Raw genomic sequence first — 12,290 nt, forward strand, 5'->3', positions numbered from 1 at the left:
TTTGAGCATCACTTGGAAAAGTGCTTGACAAGTTGGTCACACAATATAAATCCATGCAAAAGGCATGGATTTATAATGTGTGAACAACTGATGCTTTAAATGCAGCATTTATAGTAAAAAAAAAGAGAATTAAAACATTAAGAATAAAAAAAAAAAACCTGTATACTCAACTCTCCGGTCTCCTCCAGTCTGCTCCCGGCGGCGATCCTCTCTCCTCTGCGTCCTGCGGTGTACTGTCAGAACCTGCGGTGACGTCATTTAGTCAGCTGATGGTGACCATCAGGTGACTAAATGACGTCACCGCAGGTCCTGACAGTACACCGCGGGACGCCAAGGAGAGAGAACGTGGCCGGGAGCAGACCGGGGGCCGCCGGAGAGGTGAATATACAGGTTTTGTTTATTTTTTTGTTAACTTTTTTTATTTATTTCTTTCACCGCATGGTAGCCGGGATGAAGAGGAGTTGTAGTCTCACATCATCCCGGGTACCACACGCACCGCGATTACGCTGCAAATTCGCGGCCATTGAATTTAATTGAAACGCAGCAAATCCACATATACCTGCGGGTTTGCTGCGTTTCAGTGTTCTTAAATAGCCGCGAATTTGCAGCGTAATCGCGGTAGAAATGGTCATGCTGCGTTTTGCAACGCAATGCGAATTTGGCGCGCAAATTAGCGCATCATGTGCACAGCACATCCGAATTCACATCGCTTTGCATGGCAGACTGTTTTACAAGCGTTTTCGCAACCGTAAAAACACTACAAAAACGCCACGTGGGCACATGGCCTGAAATTGGAGAGTTCGGGTTAAGATTCTATACATTGGACCGCAGAACACGGATGTGTGAATTTGGGCTTCGTGAGTAGAGTAGGCTCAGTTTATTCAACACTCAAGATGCACATTTTGCCCATATGCAAGGAAAATCTTCCAATGTAGATGTCCCCCGTGCCTATCTGAAGGTCAACCTTTAGACCTATAAAAAGTGGTATATATTGAAAACATAGCTAAATCTTTCTGCGTTTTTTCTTTTAGGAGTCAGGGCTACTATCTTTGCACAACGTTTTTTTTGCAATTCATAAAGACATGTCATATGTTTGGATCGGCAGAGACCCCCACCATCATTAATACTCAACCAAGAGCTGTTCTCCTCCAAGACTGAAACGGGCCCTTAAAGGGAATCTGTCACCCCCTGGGCGATATCAGACCTCTACTATGGGCATAAAAGTAAATCTATACTTACCTGTATAGCCCATAGCAGAGGTCTGATTGCAGAGAAATCTGTTTTTATAAAGTCTGTTTTCCAGAGGCTTGGTGTCCGGGGGACGCCAAGTAAACCCCTCCTATCTGCTTACTATTCCCCTAAAACGCCACCTCTGTGCTAAATTACCATATTCCCCCCTCCCCTGCACGTCACAGGGCCCTGTGACGTGCCCTGCTCTGCCTCCCCTCGCGCGCATGCGCAGAGCGCTGCTCCAATGGAGTGCGCTTTGTTTCCCTCCGGCCCCGTTTGGCTGCGTACTGCGCCGCAGCCTTGTATTGACAAGCGATGGTGAGTCACTGAGACTTCAGAGGTCTGATTTCTCTGCAATCAGACCTTTGCTATGGGCTATACAGGTAAGTATAGATTTACTTTTCTATACCCTATATGCCCATAGTAGAGGTCTGATATCGCCCAGGGGGGTGACACATTCCCTTTAATGTGTACCTGTCATTTGCCATAAATGTGTAATTTTTTTACCTTGGTTAAATGCTGCTGTTCTCCTAAATCTGGAATTGTTTAGTTTATTATTTTTTGTTCTTGCGCCTCTCCATTTCTGAGATATAGCCCCTTCTTCCCAGTATTATTTATTATTATAGCACCATTTATTCCATGGCGCTTTACATGTGAAAAAGGGGTATACATAGCAAAAATAATTACAAAAATCTTGAACAAAAACGTGACTGCGACTGGTACAGGAGGAGCGAGGACCCTGCCCGCGAGGGCTCACAGTCTACAAGGGATGGGTGAGGATACAGTAGGTGGGGGTAGAGCTGGTTGTGCAGCGGTATGGTGGAGCGAGGGTTACTGCAGCTTGTAGGCTTGTCGGAAGAGGAGGGTTCCTTTTGAAGGTTTCCGCGGTAGGAGAGAGTCTGATATGTTGGGGTAAAGAGTTCCAGAGTAGGGGGGATGCACTGGAGAAATCTTGTATGCAATTATGGGAAGAGGAGATAAGAGGGGAGTAGAGAAGGAGGTCTTGTGAGGATCGGAAGTACGGTATATAAATATCGTCATTTTAGCCAACCGGGTATGGTCCTCAAGAAGACTCCAATAGGGAAGTATTCAGAACTATACCCACTTGGCTAAAAAAGACTAAGGCCACGGCCCCAATATCAGCGTTTGGTCAGTATTCTGTCAGTATTTTTTCTCAGGAGTGGGAGCCAAAACAGAAGTGGGTGATAAATGCAGAATTGGTGACTTGTTTCTATTATACCTTTTCTCTGATTGTTCCTCACCTGGTTTTGGCTCCCACTCCTTAGAAAAAATACTGACCGACTACTGGCCAAATACGGTTAGTGGGCCCGTGGCCTAACTTTCCTGCACCATATCTCATGAATGGATAGATGCAGGAAAAAAAGGAAATCACGTCAGATTAAGGAGAACAGCAGTATTTATGGGAAAAGACAGGACCTCTTTAATGCCCCAATACACATCACGCTAAATTAGGTCAAACACACAGATTCCACCGATAATATGCTGTTGCCCGATCACGCCAATGTGAATGGTGGCTTGCCGACTCTCCAAAAGAAGGATCTGGCCTGGTTGATAACCAAAAAAAAAAAGATGTGGCAGAGGTAGTCTGCCAGTGGGTCTCAATAGAGAACACAAGCATTTGGCTGACCAGTGTGTTCCTGTGTATGAGGATGCGGGGAAGATGGCTCTCTGCCGAAGTAAAGTTTGGCTTACAACTATCTAATGTGCATTGGTGGGGCTGTCAGACTTTCTATTCAACACGTCAGGGGAGAACAGTGCCTGGCTGAGAGCTTTTGCTCCTTTTTTTTTTTATCAGTCGATGGGGGTCTCAGCACCTTGGCATCTACCCTTCAAAGTTTGACATGTCTATATAACATATCAAACCTTTACTGAAAGTGCAGGTATATTTATGCAAATTTTAGATCACTTGCAATATTGGAAATAACCCTTTATCACAAAACCATAGTATACTATAGGCGATAACTTGCTGATTTCTGGCGCCGAGACCCCCAGGAATCCTGAGAAAGGATTCCGAAGAGCCCCAATCTTGAAGGGAGTGGAGGTGTGCAGGTTTGGCCTCCACTTCATTCATTGTCTATGGGTCTGCCGGAAATAGCTGAGCTCTGAACTCTGCTTTCTCCGGCAGTCCCTTAGACAATGAATGGAGCGGAAGTTGAGCATTGTACCTCTGTACACATTAAAGTTGTCTGGACTGACCCATTATCTAATGCAGTGTCCCCAAACTGTAGCTCGAGAGATGTGTGGCTCGCGGGCACGTGATGTATGACTGGCGGCTGTCTGCCAGCTTGGCTTATTAGCACCAGATGTAGCAAACAGCTATAAAGAGTAGATCTCTAGATGGTGACTTTTGTGTGTAGCCCTGCACAGAAGAGAGCTGAATGGGGGTAAGATAGGAAACCCTGGAGCTTCATATACTGCCTCCGTGAGATTTCAGTGGAAAAGCTTTGGCTATCATTATACCCATAATGGGGGCTTTGGTTGCCACTACTGTGAGTGGGGCAGGAGCTGGATGTGGCTCACGACCCTCTCTGAGCGGATTGTGGCTCTCAAGGTCAGAAAGATTGGGGACCTCTGATCTAATGTGTATGGGTGGCTCCCAACTCTCCCCTGACAGATGATGTTTGGTAATCGAAGGATTGGGCAGTTTAATTTCAATTAATCTTTTGTTCACCCTAGATATAACCCACTGGCAGAGGTAATTTGGCTGCCGCTTTTCCTCTCTCTCCATTGAAAACACATGAGCACTTGCGTGCTTCGCCTTAGCTGTAGGCATAAGATTCCCATTCTTACCACTGGACGTTCACTTGGATGACAGCCGTAGCTGCTTCTTGCATCTCCACTCTACAAGTTTTCCTCCCGACACCTTCTGTTTTTCCGATCAAGCTTCAGTCCAAATGAGCTGTAGATTTGGTTATTGGAAGCAAATCCAGGTTTTGCGGCTTTGACAGGGAGCCTGCTGAAACAATGAGTGCTCAGCACTTTCTTTCCGTGAATACTTTCCTGCATTCTCCCTTCAACTGGGTTGTCCGTGGGGGCCTATAAAAGTGGGGGAGGTATTGTTTCTCCATTGACATTGGAACTGATTAGGAGGCCAATAACTGGCAAACTTGCATTGTGTTAATAGCCTCTGATGTGACCAGAGTCTCTGGCAGGAGAGGGGTTTTCTTTCTTGCATAAGTATGCATTTTCTTAATATATCTTTCTCTAATCTCTTAATACTTTAGGTCCCAGACCTACAATTAAGAACTTCTGGAAATCAGCTTTACTTAAGATAAAGTTGGACTCCCCTAATTCTGAATATTCTGGCCTACGTCAAGGTGTCCATAGACAATAGATGGAGTCTTAATGGCTTTTACATAAATACACCTAAGAAACCACTGAGTAGGATCTCATTTCGAGTATATACATATAGGGGTGTATATGTAGCGTATCCAGACAGAAAATCTGCTGCTTATTACAATTTTATACCACGATAACTCCCACAGCACATGATTATATTATGAGCTGGGTACCTACATATACAGTATTCAGTTATGTACTCTTCTTCCAGCCCTCCTCTTCCAGCATAAGAGAAAATCACTATTCGGCCACATTCACATGTTCAGTATTTGGTCAGTTTTTTACATCAGTATGAAGGGCAGCGGGGGGGGGGGCAAAAAAATTCTTGCACAGGGGCCCACTACAGTCTGTGTCCGCCCCTGCCCTCACACCATATTTGCTAAAAAACCTCTATCATAATCAGTTTCAAAATCTGCACTATATCACATGCAGATTTTATTACAGGCCATGCTGCAGCTCATCGCTCATTCGGAGTGTAGCAAAGTCCATCGCCTCAGTCCCAGGGACACGAGTGTAAGAAATCTCATTATACAATGCACAGAGAAAAAGTTGGGTGTCAGTATCAGTTTGGATCTATCAGCCCGGCTCTGGGGATATAATTATTCCTGGTCTATTCTACTGCAAACAATGCAAGCGGTAATGTTGTGGTTAAAAGAGGAAAAAAAAATTGAGTTTGTCTTTCCGCACACTCCATTCATTTCTCAAGGGTATTAAAACATTGTTTACTTATTCCAGTTCAAAAGGAAATGCTCCGTTCCCAGACTCCGGGAGGAAGAAATGGCTCTGTCTTTCTATGCTTACTATTCTGGCTTCATCATGCACACCGCCATATGGGGCCATGTATAATCAAGCTAACCAGGCAGATGCACACGTGTATAATATACATGCTGTGTATGATGAGTTGTTCTGTCACTTATGATTGCATTAATTAGGACTACGGTGTAATGCCGGTTGGAGTCTCCTTAATTATATTGATAAATTACATTAAGAACTTTTTTCTAATAAGTCTCTATTAGGATCACATCAAACTTATTGAGAATTTCATAAGAAAAACAATGGTGTGCTTGGTTTTAACGCAACTTTATTCTTTCATGAGTTTTTTACAAGTTTATGACCACTTATAAAATGTGTTCAAAGTGCTGCCCATTGTGTTGGATTGTCAATGCAACCCTCTTCTCCCACTCTTGACACCCTGATAGCAACACAGCAGAAGAAATGCTAGCACAGGCTTCCAGTATCCGTTGTTTCAGATGCTGCACATCTCGTATCTTCACCGCATAGACAATTGCCTTCAGGTGACCCCAAAGATAAAAGTCTAAGGGGGTCAGATCAGGAGACCTTGGTGGCCATTCAACTGGCCCACGATGACCAATCCACTTTCCGGGAAACTGTTCATGTAGGAATGCTCGGACCTGACACCCATAATGTGGTGGTGCACCATCTTGTTGGAAAAACTCAGGGAACGTGCCATCTTCAGTGCATAAAGAGGGCAACACATCATCATGTAGCAATTTCAGATATCCAGTGGCATTGAGGTTTCCATTGATGAAGAATGGCCCCACTATCTTTGTACCCCATATACCACACCATACCATCAAGATACGAGATGTGCAGCATCTGAAACAACGGATACTGGAAGCCTGTGCTAGCATTTCTTCTGCGGTGTTGCTATCAGGGTGTCAAGAGTGGGAGAAGAGGGTTGCATTGACAATCCAACACAATGGGCAGCACTTTGAACACATTTTATAAGTGGTCATAAACTTGTAAAAAACTCATGAAAGAATAAAGTTACGTTAAAACCAAACACACCATTGTTTTTCTTATGAAATTCTCTAAGTTTGATGTGTCACATGACCCTCTTACCATAGAAAAAATAAAGTTGGATCCAAAATGGCCAACTTCAAAATGGCCGCCATGGTCACCATCAATCTGCAAAAGTTTTCCCCCTCCCATATACTAATGTGCCACAAACAGGAAGTTGATACCACCAAACATTCCCATTTAATTTATGTGTATCCATATAAATGGCCCACCCTGTATACAGACTCCATTCCTGTAAATATCACAGTACACATTAGGTATGTGGATCCTACGAATTATATCATATATATGGGGAAAGCCCATCATCACCTTAGGAAAAGCATCGGTGAGATGGCAGCTGTTTATCTGCCCCACTATGGATGTAACCTGCACACTCAGATAAGCCCAGCAGAGCATAAGAAATGAGCGGGTCCAAACAACAAGGACTGATTGGATCACATATAGGACGTTTTATGTTTCTATTGGTTGTCTCTGAATAAATGTTGTTGTACCTACTACAAGGATTTTCCTAGGATTTTACATAGATTGCCTATTATTAGGACGCAGCGTCCATTACTCAGGACCTACAGCAGTCAGCCATGACCCTACCACAGCATTACAAAGCGACGTCCCTGTGCAGGACAATAATCAGGACAGAGTTGCAATACTAGACACTACGCCCAGATGAGAGTGGCACTGTGTCAGTCCGTCAGGATGGTGCCACCGTGCATTCGTTCTTCGCGTTGCAGGTGACCCACACATCACAAATTGAGGGTTTGTCCTAGCCTGAAAAACCCTTTTGAGGCTGAGTTCCCACGATCAGTTTTTGGTGAGTTCTTGACGCTGTATATTTTTGCTGCGGAAAAGAAGCGGCGTCTTACTTTTGATGGAATTCATAGAAATCTCATGCCCACTGTCCTTTTTTAAAAATTTTTTTAACTCCATGTAAACTGACCTGCGGTGCGTGTTTGAAATCCACAACATGTCAACTTCTCTTGTGAGTACGCTGAGTTTTATGTTCAGAATTTCCCCATAGAATTGCATTGGATGTGCAAAAAATGCACATGCGCGTCCAGCATATTTCTGCTTCAGAAACACACTGAAAACAAATGTAATCTTCATATAACTGTATCAATAAAATGTTGTCAAAGTCAAATACAAAGAGGTATCAAAAACAAACCTGCTTTTTTTAAAACATGGCATACGAAAAAAGACAAAAGCCACAGTGTCGAAAAACATGATAAAAATGCATAAAAAACAAAAAAAGGAAAAAAAAAACAAAAAACGCAAGCATCCTAATTTATTTAAAAGGTGCAGAAATGCCACAAAAAATCTGCAACATCAAAAACTCACCAAATACTCAACATGGGAATGTGTCCTTAGGCCCCTTTCACACTGCGTTTTTTAGTACCCGTTCATTGGTCCTGTCAGGACTTGCGTCGTACCCCCCACAAAACGGGATTTGGATGTATGCGCTGACGGGGCCATACGCTATATATAATGGTGCTGGCAGAGCGAATGTGCTCTCTGCTGTGCATCATTTTCGGGCGTGCACGCCTTCTGGATGTGTACACGCATGAAAATTATGCACGGCCGAGCGCACGTTCATTCTGTCTGCACCATTATAGTCTATGGCCCCGTCGGTGCACACGCCTATTTCTGTTTTGCGGGGAGTTCGGACATTAGCCCCGGTGGGAGTAATGAATGGGTGCCAAAACGACGCTAACTTAACCCTAAATTGTGATTTGATTTTAATTGTATTTTTGAGAGTTTTTTAATCTGTGTTTAATGCGTTTTTGGCTTTTTTTCATCTCTTTTTGATGCCATGTTCTAAATAAAGTTGCTTTGTGTTTGATACTTCATGGTATTTGCCTTCAACAAAAGTTTATTAATACAGTCATGTGCGGATTACATGCATTTTTTACCTGCGGATTTTCCGCATCTAATGCAAGTCTATGTGGACAATCCGCACATAAAACTCCGTGTACCCACAAGAGAAGTTGACATGTTGCGAATTCCAAAAATGCACCGCAGGTCAGTTTTACGCATCGTAAAAAAAAGGACACTAAGCAGGAGACTTCTATAAATTCCATCCACTTTGCTGTAACTTTAAGACGCTGCGTTTTTTTTGTGCATCAAAAATTCATCATGTAAACTTAATCAAGAAAATACAAGTGCAGTAGGAATTTTTAACCGTAAATCTTGTACAGCGGTTGCCGCTTTATCGAATAACATGCCAATCCGAATTCTGCTTGGATTGGGGCAAACTGTCCGGTCTGCGGTCGGATAAGATGATTATTGGGTGAGCGGTGGTTTGGGCGTCCATATTTTATTGCGCTCGGTAAATAACTTGATTCATTTTGCTTTTTCGGAAACCTAGTAATTACTGCTAATAGTCATCATTTCCGATGTGCTGCTGTGTGGGAACAGGTTGTGCTGTGTAATCTAAGCTCAATTTCATGTAATCTGGGAGCTGGACATGCTGATTAGGTAAATAAACAATGGCCGCTTACACAATGGGGAGATACACCCGCCTGCCCTGCGGAGGGGGCTTTTCCTCTTCATCCATTCAATTAACATAAATGGTAAGAAGTTACTAATTGTACCTTTTAAGAGTGTTGGTGTATCCACAGAATAGTGACCAGTGATTAGGTTGGTCTGTACCCTAGGGGCAAATGAAAAAGCCCTTCTGATCTCTGCAAAATCTCCCAGAAAAATATACCTGTGTAGATTAAGGCCATACCCTCTAGACCGGTGTTTCCCAAACCCCATCCTCACGGCCCCCCATAGGTCATGTTTTCAGGATTTCCTTAGTATTACACAGGTGATTGAAGTATCATTAAGGCATCAGGAATTCTCTCACCTGTGCAATACTAAGGAGATCCTGAAAACATGACCTGTGGGGGGCTGTGAGGATGGGGTTTGGGAAACACTGCTCTAGACTATGTTGTCTTTTTCAAACCGGCGAACCCACTGAATTTTTCAAAAGCAAGACACTTCAGGAAATGCTAACCTTTTTTTCCCCTGAATCGACTTTTGTAACTTTTTTTTTTTGTTAAAGCACCTTTCAATGTTGTTTTGACCGCCGTTGATGCTTTTTGAGCGACTTTTTTTTTTCTGACGTTTTCCAGACTATTTTTTTTTTACTCCATTCATCAATGAAGAAACCACTATTTTTCAAACAATAACACTGAAAAAACGGCCAAAAAGACTCCCAAGTCAGCATGTTTTGAGCTTTCCCATTGGGTAAAGTATGGAGCGTCCTCCAATCGGAAACTGCCTGAAGAATTGTCAGCTCCTTTTTTTTTTAACCATTTGGTGTCTTTGGAAACCTGAAGCATTTAAAAGATGATCAAGAGACTGAACATATGAACAAGTCGTTGTTACAAAGAAATGCTTATGTTCATTCTTCTAGTGTTTTCTGGGTGCTTTTTCAGGAGGGTCTGCTCCAAAACACACCTGAAAAAAGCATCCAGATAACACTGAAATAAAACAAGGGAAATCAACCTCGCTAATCATAATGGAAAGGGTTTTTTTTAAGCTTTTTTTTTTCCCTGAAGAGGTTTTGAAAAACTGTGGGGAAAAAAACCTGTCTTTGGCTACAAATAAAAATTCAGGCAACAAATGCTTCAAAATCCACCAGCCTATTTACACAGACTGAAGAACAATGATGGGGACAGAACGATGGCAGAGTCATTCTGTCACCATACAGCATCGTTATTGGCAGCACATCTTCTGGCAATTTGCTGCTGATAACAGTTATTTTTATGCCGTTATAAACAATCCAATCACCCAGCAAATTAGCATTTTTCTTGTTCATCAGAGATTACTGCTTTTCTAAATGCACCAGTAGACATTTATGGGATAATATGTCAATGAAAAAGGGTCCATTAATATATTTTTGTGACCAGTTTTAAAATTTAAATGTATGCATTGGTGGCCATGTGGCTCTCTCCATAGTTTATAGAAATTACAGTAGGAGCTAAGATGGACACGCCCTTTAAATTGTCAAATGGAGGGTAATTGGACCTTCACTCTCTAGAAATACAAGCAACCGAGAGGTGGAAGTTCCGCCCAATATTAAAGGGAATCTGTCACCAGGTTTTTGCCACCTAATCTGAAAGCAGCATAATGAAGAGACAACCTGATTCCAGCGATGTGTCACTTACTGCTGTAGTTTTGATCAGTTTTAGCAGCAGCAGATTATCACCAGAGGACTAGTAAACCTGCTGCCATATAGTCCTCCATATTCATGAGCTCTGTATAACCGCACCCCCACTACTGACTGGCAGCTTTCTACCTATGCACAGTGTACACAGAAAGCTGTCAATCAGTGTTGTGGGCGGGGTTATGCAGGGCTCAGCATTCAGAGAACTGCTAGATCTACAGCAGATCAATAAGAGATTTTATCAAAACGGCAGCAAGCAGCCTAGTAAATGATACATTGCTGGAATCAGGGTCTCTTGCTGCTTTCAGATGGGGTATCAAAAACCTGCTGACAGATTCCCTTTAATGACTTATACTGAGGATGGGATTACCTCCTGTATTACCATAATCACTATTATTATACCCATACTTGCCAACAGTTTAATTGATTCCTTCTGGAGCAGATAATGCGGACTTGCTGTAAATTTTTCGACTGCGGAGTTTACATTTTCCAGACCTGTTTCTTGTGACCTCACTACAATCCTCCCTATTAGATGGGTTACATTCCACTTATGTAGAATAATCCCTCCAGATCTGTGTTCCTGTACAATCCATTCTCCAGTATTCTAGTAGGCATTACAGAATATCTGCAGTGCTGTGTAACAATAGGAGAAAGGAAAAGTAACACAAAGTAACAGAAACAATGAAACAAACAAAAGCCCAGGAGGACATAAACTAGACTCCCAGCTGAGCTGTATAGGATTCCTGTACTCATGTTCTCTGTACTAAATGTGTATTCCAAGGGGTCAGTGATCACTAAGGGGGTCTTTCACCAGGTACAGTAGGCAGAGGGTCAGGCACATTGTGTGTGCTCACAGAGGAGACAGTGAACAAAAGATGGAGGGGAGGAGGATGCAGGAGGGGGAGGGGGGAGGTGGTGGAGGAGGAGGGGGAGACAAGGAAGAGATTCCTGCATTTTCCTGCCCTGCCTGTAAACCAGCATGCTCAGCCAGAGAAGGGATACAAGGCTTTGCATGACTTCAATGTCTTCCTTACTTGTTGGATTTATCGGTTCACTTCTCTGCAGACACACTTTGCTACTTCCACACCTCCAGGTAAGTCTCCGGTGGGCGCTGGCACCCGTGGTGATAGAGGGGGCAAGCATGGCATTACTGCTGGCAGGTTTATCCTGCTTGACATGTGCAGGGAGAGAAGCTTCCTGGACTGAACTGTCTGGAATGTACAATGACCATGGAGTAGGTATTGCTTCTGTAACTCCCATACCTTCCATGGGGATAACATGTCTGGTTTCATGTGGTTTCGCTTCTTTTTCCCTTGGCCAGTACCAAGTTTTTACATCCTTTTGATACCATTATGGCAAGATTGATACAGTGGCATTACGGGATTTCTGTGCCTTTTTTTCTTACTTGATCCAAGTTCCTAAGCTTCAGGTCTTACTCCCTTTGAAGCTCACAGGGCTGTAATTGGATAACTGCGTGCTTTTTAGTATAATGCATTACATTAATTGAAAACCCGATTCAGTGGAAGGCGCCATATAATCCTCGTATTTTCGTATTTGATGGAGCAGACTAATGAAATGTCAGAAATTGTGCACAAACCCAGTGACGAGGATCTTGAAAGGCATCTGTGTGAGCCCAGGGTGCGGGTCATCATCCGAAAGGTGGACTGTCATTCAGGGGTCTATATAATACAATACACGTTATGATCATCAATGGTCTGGATCATACCTCTAT

The 12,290-nt window shown here is 43.1% G+C and overlaps 1 protein-coding gene across 7 annotated transcripts in view; it reads left to right on the forward strand.

The window, feature by feature from the left end:
• The window catches only part of TANC2 (tetratricopeptide repeat, ankyrin repeat and coiled-coil containing 2), a 483,567-nt gene that overhangs the window by 253,906 nt on the left and 217,371 nt on the right, over window positions 1–12,290 (forward strand). The window contains exon 1 of one of the 7 annotated variants that reach the window (XM_073683157.1): window positions 11,513–11,651. The exons of the other annotated variants lie outside the window; for them this stretch is intronic. The gene's annotated coding sequence lies outside the window, so the exon portion shown is untranslated. Of the gene's footprint in view, window positions 1–11,512; window positions 11,652–12,290 lie in introns of those variants that run through there. 7 annotated transcript variants of the gene reach the window in all.

The sequence above is a fragment of the Phyllobates terribilis genome, unplaced genomic scaffold (genome assembly GCF_046119375.1).
Source record: "Phyllobates terribilis strain yellow unplaced genomic scaffold, ASM4611937v1 Scaffold_5__5_contigs__length_657084704, whole genome shotgun sequence".
NCBI classification, from domain to species: Eukaryota; Metazoa; Chordata; class Amphibia; order Anura; family Dendrobatidae; genus Phyllobates; species Phyllobates terribilis.